The following is a 12,048-nucleotide window of genomic DNA, read 5'->3' as shown; positions in this document are numbered from 1 at the left end:
AAAACTGGACTGAAAGAAGTTGGCATGAACTTTCAGTTAGTCCCAAAGGTGCTCCAAGATCCCTGTTTGCTGGTTTTCCTGACGCACACGGCTATGTCTTTGAATTAGATAAAACCGGGGAGGTTAAGGGCAACTAGGGCTCCATCCGCGCAGCAGAAACAATCTGGTCTGACCCCACTTTGAATGCTATGAAATGCTAAGATTTATCATTTATTGGGCAAGAGAACTCTCTGAGATGGAAGGCCAATCGCCTCATGAAACTACAAACCCCAGGACCCCACAGCATGGAGCCACGGCAGTAGTCAAAGCGGTGTGGATCCAGGTTCTTTCTGCAGTGTGGATCTGGCCTGTACCATGCTTTTAATGTGATCCCAAATTACCCAGGACAGGTCGACCTGAGGTCTAAGCACAATATCCTTTGCTGCTGAGGGAAGCCTTTCACTGCCAGGGAGCAGAAGCAGCCTCCAAACTGAGCCCAGGGAGAGGAATCCGGGTCTGAAAGGCATGTTCCAGGAGCACCTTTGAGACTCAGTCAGAGAAAGAGGTTGGCAGCATCTCAGGACATAGACTTTGGTCTACGAAGGTTCCTCCTTTCAGTGAGTCTCAAAGGTGCTGCAGGATCTCTCTATGGACCGATTCCACAGAATAAGGGGCCATCTCTTTGAAAGCCCCAAATTTAGCCGAATGGAGAGGAAATCTGTCAGTGTCTCCAAGGAAGTGCAATTCCTCCAAAGCATCTGAGGAAGCAGACTCTTAGTCTAGGGACTAGACTGCTGCTGCCAACTTCTTTCTCCCCCTGAGTCGCATTCTCTTCCGCAGACGAAGGGGGCTAGATCTTCGCCTTCTCCCGGCCGGGAAAAGTTTGAAGAGAGAGAGCCTCCTGGGCTGACAACTTGCTCAATGTCCAGACTTCCGTCTCCCTGCCTGGTTGGGGGCTTTAAAGAAGGGTCTGGAGGAGAGAAGGAAGGGGCTGACTGCCCGATATGAAGCCGAGCCGCCATCGGGGCTGAGTGGGCTTCAGGGCCTGGTTGTGGCGGAGAAGAGGGTCCTTTGCCAAAGAGAGGCTCCAGTTGTAGATGGAAAAGAAAGGAGTCTGGAGGAGAGAAGGAAGGAAGGAAGGAGGAGGAGGGAGAGCGTCCTTTGCCAATCCTAGAGACCGGCGGCCTAAGTCCCAGAGGGAGCCAAGGAGGAAGGAGGCTTATGTAAGGAGGGAAAGCGGCGGCGGCGGCGCCACAACACCTCGGGCCTCCCTCGCTCCCTCGCTCCCTCCGCCGCCGCCTCTGCCCTTTCGGGGCCGAAAAGGCCGCCTCCGAGGCCGAGGCGGGTGCGAAGGGAGAGAGGCCTAGCAGGGGCCCGAGGCCGGAGGAGGGACCCAGGCCGCCGCCGCCTCCTCCTCCGCCGCCGCTCCTCCTCCTCCTGGGCCTGGGCCGCTGCTTAGGCCGCGGCGTCTCTGGCGGAGAGGCCTGCACCTGCCGCGCGAAGGAGGAGGAGGAGGAGGAGGCCCGGGCCTGGCGCAAGGGAAGCCCTCCGCCTCGCCGCCCCGTCCCCTTCCCTCCCTCCTTCTCTCCCTCCGCGCCCCGTCCTCCCTCCTCGGCCCCGCGGCCTGCACTCACCGGGGCCTAGGCGAGGCGGAGCCCAGGAGGCAGAGGCCCGACGATGGCGGCCGAGACCCAAACTGACACGGCGGCCATCTTGGAGGCTCCCCGAGCGACGCGGAGGGAGGGGCGGCGCCGGACACGGGAACAGCCCCGGAGGGAGGGGGAGGGGGCGGGGCCTCAGGAGGGAGCCAGCGGACCAATAGGGAGAAGCCGAGAGGAGGAGGAGAGGAGGGAGGGCAGGCCGAGTCAGGGAACAGCCGCGGCTTGGCTCGGGATGTGTGTGGCTCTCTGCGCATGCGCCGACTCGGGGGCCTCTGTGGTAATGGTGAGGCTTGGCTCGGGTATAGGTTGTGTGTCTCTCTGCGCATGCCCGGACTGGAGGCCTTGGTAATAGTGAGGGAGAGCTTGGCTCGGGGTATAGTGTGTGTCTCTCTGCGCATGCGCGAACTTAGTGGTAATGGTGAGGGAGGGCTTGGCTTGGGGATATGTTGTGTATTTCTTTGCGCGTGCGCGAAGTCGAAACCTTGGTGGTAATGGTGAGGCTCAGGATATCTGTGTGTCTGCGCGCGTGCGCGAATTAGGGGCCTTGGTGGTAATAGTGAGAGACGGTTTGGCTGGGGTTTATGTGTATGTCCCTGCGCGCATGCGCAAAGTAGGAGCCTTGGCGGTAATGAGGAGGGGAGGGGGAGGAGTGCGCATGCGTGTTGGCCCAAGCTAGGCATGTCCATTGCAAGCAGCTTCTTGGAAGAAGTCAATAAAAAATGCAAGAAGCCTCTGATGTTTTTTGGGCGTTTTTATTCTTTGCAATGATTCCTGTGACTTTTTGCACTTTTTGCATCCCTTCTGTGTTGACTGGAAAGTCATTGTGTGCAATGGCTTCATTTCCAATGGGGTTTTTGCTCTGGAGCAAGGCAATAAATGCTCCTGTCTGTTGTTGCTGTTGTGTGTCTTCCTTTCCATCTTATGTCTGACCTGCTATTCTGGCAAGATTTGTTCAGAGGGCTTTCTTTGTTGTTGTTGTTTTTGCAGTAGCCAAGATTCGAACCCTGGCCCCTAGAGTCTCATAGCCCAACACTCAAACCACTACTCCATGCTGCCTCTGATATCATGGCACACATCAGTTGCCCATTGCCCTCAGTGGGTTTCTGCCACTGAGCTAGGATTTGAACCCTGGCCTCCGGAGCCCATAGAAAGTCATGGGATTTCAGCGTGTGAAGGTTTCCCCACCCAGAACAGATTCCCCAATGTATAGGAAAGGGCCACTCTACTCTGATTTAACTCATAATAGTAATAATAAGAGTTCAGCCTCATTGATTTCCTAATGAATCCTGATTAATTAAATCAAATTTCCCAGCACTCTGTTTGAACCTGTTCCCAGAGAGACCTATGTAATCAATATAATCAATACCCAAAGATAATAGCAAAAAGCTAAAGGGAAAGAGCCCCAAATCCTCAAATGAAATCTTAATTTGCTGCATTAATACTGTATTAAGGAACTTAAGGAAAATTTTATTTGGGGGACAGAATGCCTATTTTTATATACAATTTATATATATGATGTCTCACCTCTAATTACCTCTAATTTTAGCTAATTTATTTCCTTTTAATTAGTGTTTCATATTTGTTTTATATCATTATTGCTTTTAGTTTGTTACTTTTTATGACGGAGGGGGATTAATTAGAAATGTGGGTTTTAATTGTATCTTGTATTTTATTGTTATTGCTGTTTGTTGTAATCCGCCTCAATCCACAGCGAGAGGCAGGCTATAAATAAAATGTATTACTATTATTAATATTAATTTGTCCCAATAACGATGCTCCTGGATCGCAACCATTTCATTTCAGTTTTGTATCCCTGGACAAACCTGAATCACATTGTATCGATTATATTGATTATTTCCCTGCTGATCGGTCCCTTCAAATCACAGCCAAAGGGGCCAGTTCTTTGCGCAGCAGCGATATCACATCCGCATCAGATGCTTTGCATTTAAAGGATCGCTTTGGATACTCTTTTGTACCATAAATATCCCATATTGTATGTTTTATTTTCCGGTCATTGACCGGAAGAACAATTCAGTCAGTCAGTCCAGAAACTCCATGTGAAAGGGATCTAGGAGTCCACAAGTTCAACCACAAGTTGAACATGAGTCAACAGTGTGATGCGGCAGCTAAAAAGGCCAATGCGATTCTAGGCAGCTTCAATAGAAGTATAGTGTCTAGATCAAGGGAAGTAATAGTCCCACTCTATTCTGCTTTGGTCAGGCCCCACTTGGAATAATCTTGTGTCCAGTTCTGGGAACCACAATTCAAAAAGGAGACTGAGAAGCTGGAAAGTGTCCAAAGGAGGGTGACTAAAATGGGGGACGTTCTGGCAACCATAAAACCCTATGAGGAATGACTCCTGTCGCATCACAAGTGGTTCTTGGAAGGTCTCAGGGTTTTGGCCCTAAAATCTCAGGCCCTTAAATCATCCTGATACAGTAACCCTGCTCTCTCTCCCAAATATATGCACACACATATATGCATGCTTGTGTATACACATCTGTTAAGATGCATCTATCTGGTGCAAAACAGAAGGTGCCAAAGACGAGAGTCCTGTTCAAATACTCTCTTCTGCGCAAAGCTCAAGAGCCCAGTCCCCTTTTGCATCCAGCAGCCCACCAAGAGGTGCCCAGTGGCCACAGAAGGAGAAGGCACTGCTTAAGAATCCCCCTTGATTCCCTGATTCGAACAGACGTTTCCTTTCATGCCATCTGTCGGTGAGGCACAGCAAGAGTTAAACCTAAATGGCAGGCTCCAACTTCAGGGCACCAGCTGGTTTTGCATTGGATTCACAATGCCCCTGGGATCTCTTAACTGCCTCATAAACCTGGACTTAGTGGATGCAGTGTGCTGCATCATTAGCATTTGGGGATGTGCTGCTTGTAGGCACACAAAGGGAAAATGGATTTTCTCCATTCTGTTTGCGCCTCCCATTTTGTCCCCAAAACTCTGTGAAACCCAACATGTCTCCTCAGCTCAGAGGTAAAAGGGATGGAGTTGACGCTTTGCAGACAGGAGGCTATGGGTTTGATCCTCACCCTCTCTAGGGAGGAGATGGGAGTTGGAGAGAAGTTGTCCCATAGACCCTTCCAACATTTTGAGGTGAACCTCTCTTCTTGCTTGGCCCATTAAGCAACCGCTCCTCTAGACCAAGAATGGCAATCTTGTGGCTCTTCTGTGAACACTGGCTTGTAGTCGCCAGCAGTCCTGAACAACAGAACCAACAGTGATGGTTTAAATAGGGCCACATATTCCCTATCTCCGATGTAGATCTGTGGTTCTCAAGATACAGATCTTTTTGGACAACAGCTTGAGAAGCTCCAACCAACAGCAAATACCAAGGGATCTTGTAAATTGAAGACTGCTCTATAGGGTGGCAATGTGAAGAGGGTCTTCTCACCTGCGACGCCCCAATTGTGGAACGCCCTTCCCTTCAAGGTCCATGTTTTTATTCTTGGAAGCATTTTCGATACTGTTTGATAATCTAGATTGTTGATGCATTGCCTGTTTTATAGTTTTATAGGGTCATGCTTGTATTTTAATGGAACAATTAGTCTAATTACGGTAGATTTTATCTTATGACTTTTTAGATTGTATGCCATGGGCAGGTTATGTATGATGTCTGTAAAGCGTTATGTATATTTATGGTGCTCTATAAACAAACAATAATAACAACAACTGGCACCAACATTTATTTACTTTTCTGGTGCCAAGCTAAAACACAACTTTTTATTGCTGCCTTTGGAGAAATACCCTGGGATCTTGTGACAAAGTATAGGGTGTAACAACAACAACAACAACATAAAAACATAAATGTTACCCTCCACTTATCCATGGGTCATATCAAAATCCATAATTTTGCCCCCCAAACCTGCCCTCGACTTATACATGAGGCCAACTTATAGTCAAGTATGTATGATATATGTATGTGTGTAAAACAACTATGTGTGCACCTGACCTCAATGCTTTCTGTGCCTCGAATTCAAGTCAGACCTGAACAGCTGTTTCTCTCCTCCTCCCACAAACAGCCCAAGGCCCAGAAATCCATAAAGGCTGGAAGGAACGCCAGGGAACCAGGGACATCGTGCCCTTTTTATTAAAGCCCCCGATCGATGGCCACTCATCAGTTGCCCGGTGACAGTCTCACCTGCAATAAACAAGGCAGCGAAAGCATGTTGCACCATTTAATCAGGCACCTGATGTCATGGAACAAATTGTTTCTCAGCTGTGCCGATACACACAGCAGGTAATGCGCAGTCGCCTCCTCCTCCTCCTCCTCTTTGCCTGGGCACCTTTCAAAGGCATAAGCAATTGGATCCCTGCTACTAATGCCCAAAGATATTATCTCATTTGCTGACCTTCTGGAAATAGAATCATAGAATGGGCGAGTTGGATCGGAAGGTACCCCCGTCGTGGCTGTGTGGAAATAACTTTCAACACCCGGTGCTATCACTTTTAAATCGAATTTTTTATTTTTAATTCAATGCATGTTTAAACATTTTAGCGTTAACTTTCCTGGATGGAAAGTTATTTGTGCTTTTTTAAAAAACAGAGTTTTGGAATTTGCAATAAGTCCTTAGTTGCTATTTTGCCAGGATCAGATGCTGAGATTCGAAACATTCCTGTTTGGGACTATACTGGGAGATTTGTTATTTAATTTAATGTATCCAGAGCTGGACAGTTAAGGAAATGGGCTAAAAGTGAATACGTTTGTTTGAGATGTGGAGCTGGAGAAGAGTGCTAAGGATACAGACAAAAAGGCAAATAAATGGGTCCTGGAATGAATCGAGCGTGAAATTTCTCTGGAGGCAAAGATGACTAAACTGAGGCTGTTGTATTTTGGGCACATCATGAGAAGGAAGGACTCATTAGAAAAGACAATAATGCTAGGAAAGGTGGAGGGAAGCAGAAAGAGAGGAAGGCCACATGCCAGATGGATGGACTCTATTAAGGTGGTCATGGGTATGAATCTGCAAAAACTAAGCAGAGCAGTGGGACAGGGGTCTTCTTGGAGAGGTCTCCTCCACAAGGTTGCCATTAATCAGGATTGACTTGAGGGTGGTTAACAACAACAAATTGATTGCTTTCCTGGTCACCAGGATTCCCAAAGCAATGCACAACAATACAACAACAAAGCGGCACAGAGAGAAGTCCCTTTTCCAAACTGTGGCCCAGGGCCACATGCCAATGGTATTTTCTTTATGTTTTCTTTATGTTCAACAGTAAGCCTGCCTTTGCACTTTCCTCCCTGATCCTCCTTAGTAGGTGTCCCAGGTCTGTGAGGCTTTCTGCTAGTATTATGGTGTCATCTGCATATCTTATATTGTTGATATTCCTTCCTCCTATTGTTTGATACAGAACACGGCCACCTAGCCCCAAAAACCCCACACACAAAAAAAAAAAACCCTAAAGATTTGGGACTTCAACAAAAAGATTACTTAGTGAGGAGGACAGATCAAGGGACTGACTCTGCAAAACTTTCCAAGACGCAACGGCATCCCATTCAAGGAGAGCTGGCTGGCTTTGTTGTCATTTCAACAAAGAGAGAGGGTTCGCTCACACAATTGACTCCACCGTCCTTTAAAAAATTAATAATTTACACGGGGATGTATGTATGTTGTATAGACAAGGCAAGCTAAATGGCTTTGTCATTTAGCCGAGAGCTAATGCTTTGCCACCTAGCGGCTAGATAGGATTTTTCTTAACCAATATCTTCTGTGTGTGTGTTGTCAGCAACTGATGGAGACTGTGTGGATGAGACATCTCCAAGGATCCCTATCTTCCAATGCATCTTGCCCTGATCCTGCGATAAGCCCTTGCCCATAATAACCCCCTGATTGAGTCTATCCATCTGGTTTATGGTCTTCTTCTCTTCCTTCTACCCTCTACTTTTCCTAGCATTGTTGTTTTTTCTAGTGCATCTTGCCCTGACCCTAGATGATCTAGTGCATCTTTCCAATGCATCTTGCCCTGACCCTAGATGATCTAGTGCATCTTTCCAATGCATCTTGCCCTGACCCTGCGATAAGCCCTTGCCCATAAAACCCCCTGACTGAGTCTTATCCATCTGGTTTATGGTCTTCCTCTCTCTCTTCCGCCTTCCACCTTTCCTAGCATTACTGCTTTTTGTAGTGCCTTCTCATGATGAGGCCAAAGTATGATACTCAACTTGACCATCTTTGCTTCCAAGGAGAGCCCTGGTCTGATCTTATCTATTTTACTCTTATCTACGTATTTTATTGTTTGTATGTACAGCACTGTGCAAATCTACAGTGCTATATGAATTAAGCATAATAATAATAATAATAATAATAATAATAATAATAATCTGTTCAAGAACCCATTTGCTTGTCTTCTTGGCTATCCATGGCATCATCCTAAGCACTCTTCCCCAGCACCACATTTCAAATCAGTTTATTTTCTTCCCGCCTGCTCTTCACTGTCCTTCTTTCACATCTGTACATCATCATAATAAGAATAACAAATATTTTTATTTATATTTCCCCCCTTTTTAAGAGTTACTGTATTTAACTGTTTTTAAATTGTTATTTTAGTATTGGGAGGTGGGTTGGGAAGGGGCTAAATTTGGATTTTATTGTATTCCATGTATTTTTTAGTGTTGTAATCCGCCCGGATTCCTTGTGAATGGGCAGGCTATAAATAAATAAGTTGTTGTTGTTGTTGTTTGGAATACAATGGCCTGGACGATTCTGACTTTAATGCTCAATTGTCTGTCTTTGCTTTTCAATATCTTTTCCAGTTCTTTCATAGTTTCCCATTCCTATTCCTAGTCTTCTTCTTATGTCTTGACTGCAGACTCCATTTTTGGTCAATGTTTGATCCTAGATAATATGGGAATTCTTTAACTATTTCAATTTCTTCGTCATCTAGATTGAATTTGTGTATTCGTTCCGTGGTCGTCGTTTTTGTGTTCTTTACAACGCGCAGCCTCCTCAGAGCTGCCTTTGCGCTTCCATCTTGGACCTTCCTCTGTATGCTATAGAGCCAACCATGACAATAAAAGGTTAAAAACGTTTTTTAATCATTTTGTGGTAATATGTTGGCTGTAAAACTTAATTTGTGGTAATTTGTTGGCTATCGGTCACAAACAAAGCGGTACGCTGTTTTTAACATGGTTAAAAATGAGATTAAAATGACAAAATCCCAGAATTCCACAGGAGGGTGGTGCATAAAGTGGGCCTATAAACACAGTAATAATAACGCCTGTGTTGTTGCTGACAGGAATGTTGTTGTGAGGGAATGGCATTATAAACAGTCAGTATTATTGCTCCCTTTTATTTATTTATTTTGGCCTGGTTTATATAACATTCTCTCACTGCGTTATTATTAGTGCCATTTTTAAATAACATTGAAGGCTATGGAATGCTGGGATTTGTAGTTTTAATCACATTTTCAACAAGCCGCAGCTGACTGTCACGCGCGCGCTCCTTTCTGCTAACGGTGAGCGGGGGTTTTAATGGTGTTGCTAGGGTGGCCTCGTCCCGCCCACTTTTGACAAGAGGAACCTTCCTCCCGACCAATCCTCGTCCAGGTTTCGCCTCTCCTCGACGTTCATTGGTCGCCGGGGCTGACACTCCGCGACGCAATCGGCCCGCGTTCCAGCCAATGAGGAGCCGGAGCCGGGGATGCTTGGCTTTGCCTACCGGGCTTGGAGAAGACTGACAAGCGTTTTGTCTCCCGCTGTCCAATCAGCGTCGAGAGTGAGGGTTTGTGGGCGGGCCTTAGTGTCATCCTTCTCCTTTCTCTTCTTTCAGCTCCATCTCTGGCTGGATCGGGTTTTGGGAGGCAGCTGCTGGTCTTGGAAGCCGGTGAGGAGGCAGAGGGTCCTGGGGCTCTGGATTTGGAGGGGCCTGGGAAGCCTTGGAGGGATGGAGGCCAGCTGGACCCAAATAAGGCCCCTGATCCCTTATTTTGGGGTTCATATAATGGAAACCCTGGGATTTGTAGTTTGCCCTCCACCAAAAAACTACAAATCCCAGGGTTCCACAGCACTGAGCCTATGGCAGTTGAAGTGGCGTCAAAACAGCATCATTGCTGCAAGTGTAAATTGCAGCCCTAGAGCATGGACCAATGTATTCAAATGCTGTTCCATCCTATGGAATCCTGGGATTTGTAGTTTTTGATGAGATGTTGCACCTTCTCATGACAGGGAGCAAACTACAAATCTCAGGGTTCCCTAGCATGGAGCCACGCAGTTAAAAGAGGTGTCAAAACTGCTTTAATTCCGCAGTGTAGACGCAGCCCAGAATGCGAGCTGATGTCCGGCGTCTGGCCAAAACTACAAATCCCAGGATGCCACAGCACTCAGCGTGTGGCAGTTAAAGAGGCGCATCATTTCCGCATTGCAGCTCATGCAGACTTTAGGTCTCCGTTTCTTTTCTTTTCTTCCCCCTAATAATTTGAATACGTTGGTTCAAGGCTGCATCTGCACTGAAGATTTAATGTGGTTTTGACACCACTCTAACCGCCGTGGGATTTGTAGTTTGCCATAGCTCCCAGAGCGTCCTGATAGAGAAGACTACAAATCCCAGGATCCCAAAGGATGGGACAGCATTTCTTTTTCTTGTCATTTGAAGACATTTAATCTTCTAGGCTGCAGAATTAATGCAGTTTAATGTAGTCTAACCCCAGCAAATGTGGAGGGACCATTGTACTTGAATGGGAGACCCCCAGGATCTGTAGGTAGGTTTAAGAAAGGGTCTACAGTCTGCCCTCCATATTTGTGGATTTGACTGTTCACGGATTTGATTAATATGTTCTCTCTAGGGATATCTAGGTCCTCCGGTGCAACTCTATGGTCAGCTTTAACTGAAAATTGCACTGAAAGACCTAGAGATTCCTAGAGAGGACACTCTACTAGGCCTTTGTAGCTCCTCCAATGCAGTTCTGTGGTCAGTGTCTGCTGGACGTTGACCATAGAGTTGCTCTGGAGGACCTATAGATTCCTAGAGAGACGTTCTTTCAGATAAAAAAACCCTGTAGTGTTTCTATATTTGCAGTTTTCCCACTTTCATGGAAGCCCTGTGTCCCTAACCCTCCTGGCAAATGTGGGGGGTTCATTGTTTTCTGCAAGGAACCTTGAAGACCTTCTTTCAGTCACCGAACTAGATGGACCAACGATCTGATTCAACATAAAGGCATCTTCTGAGGTTCCTACGCTTTGGATTTAAAGGAGGTGGGAGCTCAGACACCCCCCCCCCCCCGCAAAAACAAAGGTGCTTTGAAACATACAGACTGTGGATTTTGCAGGTATGGAGCACTTCCCATACTTGCAGAATCCAGAGCCTTAAGGGACATTTTGTAAGAAGTTCTTTGGAGGTGGATCCATGTTTTGATCTGGTAAAGGGTTGTAATGGAAATGCACAGGGAAAATGGGGAGGGTGTGAGGCTGAAAAGGGTTCAGTATGGCTTAGGGATTTGGGTGCCAGTTGTATGCAGGGAAGCTTTGGTGTAAGCAGGAATGGGCAAAGAACAGCCCTCCAGATGTTTTCACATTGCAGCTCCTGTTATCCTTCAGCATTGGTTCTGCTGGCTAGCACTGAAGAGCTGGAGTGTGTCAATACCTGAAAGTGGACTTTGCTGGTACAAACTGCTGTGGTAGCCCATCATTGTGAAAGGAATTACAATGAGGTGGTTGGAAAAGACTGCAAGGCCCACCTAGTTCAACCCCCTGCCATGCTGGACTCCACAGCTGAAGCAATCCTGAGAGATGTCCATCCAACCTCTATTTAAAGACCTCCATGGAAAGAGAGTTGACCACCTTCTGAGAGAGTCTATTCCTCAGATGGACAGGTTCTGCCAAATGTTTTCATCTCAGTACATGGCAGTCTTATGACATGGGAAACTGGTGTGGTCTGCTAAGGAGCCAGTGTGGTGTAGTAGTTTGAGGTCGCCATAAGTTGGAAATGACTCGAAGGCACGCAACAACAGCAGACTTCAACTAAAGGTTGCTCATCATCTAATAGGCACCCTGGAGCAGAAGTGGTTGTATTAGATGTTCTAACAACTTAACAAGGAGTCTAATATGCCCCAGAGGTTTAGAAATACAGCTTTTAAAAACAATGTGTTCCTATTACTCCTGGCAGTTTTAATCAGGTAATCTTACTGGTGATTTTTAAGAACATTAAACATTAGCACTGCTCATGAAATGGCATAAAAACATACAAAACTCCATTCAAACTCCCTTATAATATGGCTTTAAAATACATTTAGAAAATATTGCCATTACCCATACAAAACCTGCAGAGCAAGCCTATTCTCACTTGGTCCTTGCTGGGTAAGGTGCCATACTTGGATGATCAAGATTGCAACCAGGGATAGTCTTTTTCAATGTCTTTTAATCAAGGGGGAAAAACATCTGTCTTCTTTTTGTTGAATTGTAGACCCG

The 12,048-nt window shown here is 46.3% G+C and overlaps 1 protein-coding gene across 1 annotated transcript in view; it reads right to left on the bottom strand.

Annotated features, from left to right (window-relative positions):
- The window catches only part of KAT6A (lysine acetyltransferase 6A), a 60,346-nt gene extending 58,646 nt beyond the window's left edge, over positions 1-1,700 (bottom strand). Inside the window, exon 1 of the mRNA XM_089538540.1 lies at positions 1,614-1,700. The gene's annotated coding sequence lies outside the window, so the exon portion shown is untranslated. The remainder of the gene's footprint in view (positions 1-1,613) is intronic.
- Positions 1,701-12,048: the final 10,348 nt, after the last annotated feature.

Source organism: Sceloporus occidentalis, unplaced genomic scaffold (assembly GCF_023333645.1).
Source record: "Sceloporus occidentalis isolate IW3139 unplaced genomic scaffold, rSceOcc1.0.p SCAF_9, whole genome shotgun sequence".
NCBI lineage: Eukaryota > Metazoa > Chordata > Lepidosauria > Squamata > Phrynosomatidae > Sceloporus > Sceloporus occidentalis.
Note: the sequence above shows the minus strand (reverse complement) of the source record. Positions and strands in the feature narration are given on the sequence as shown.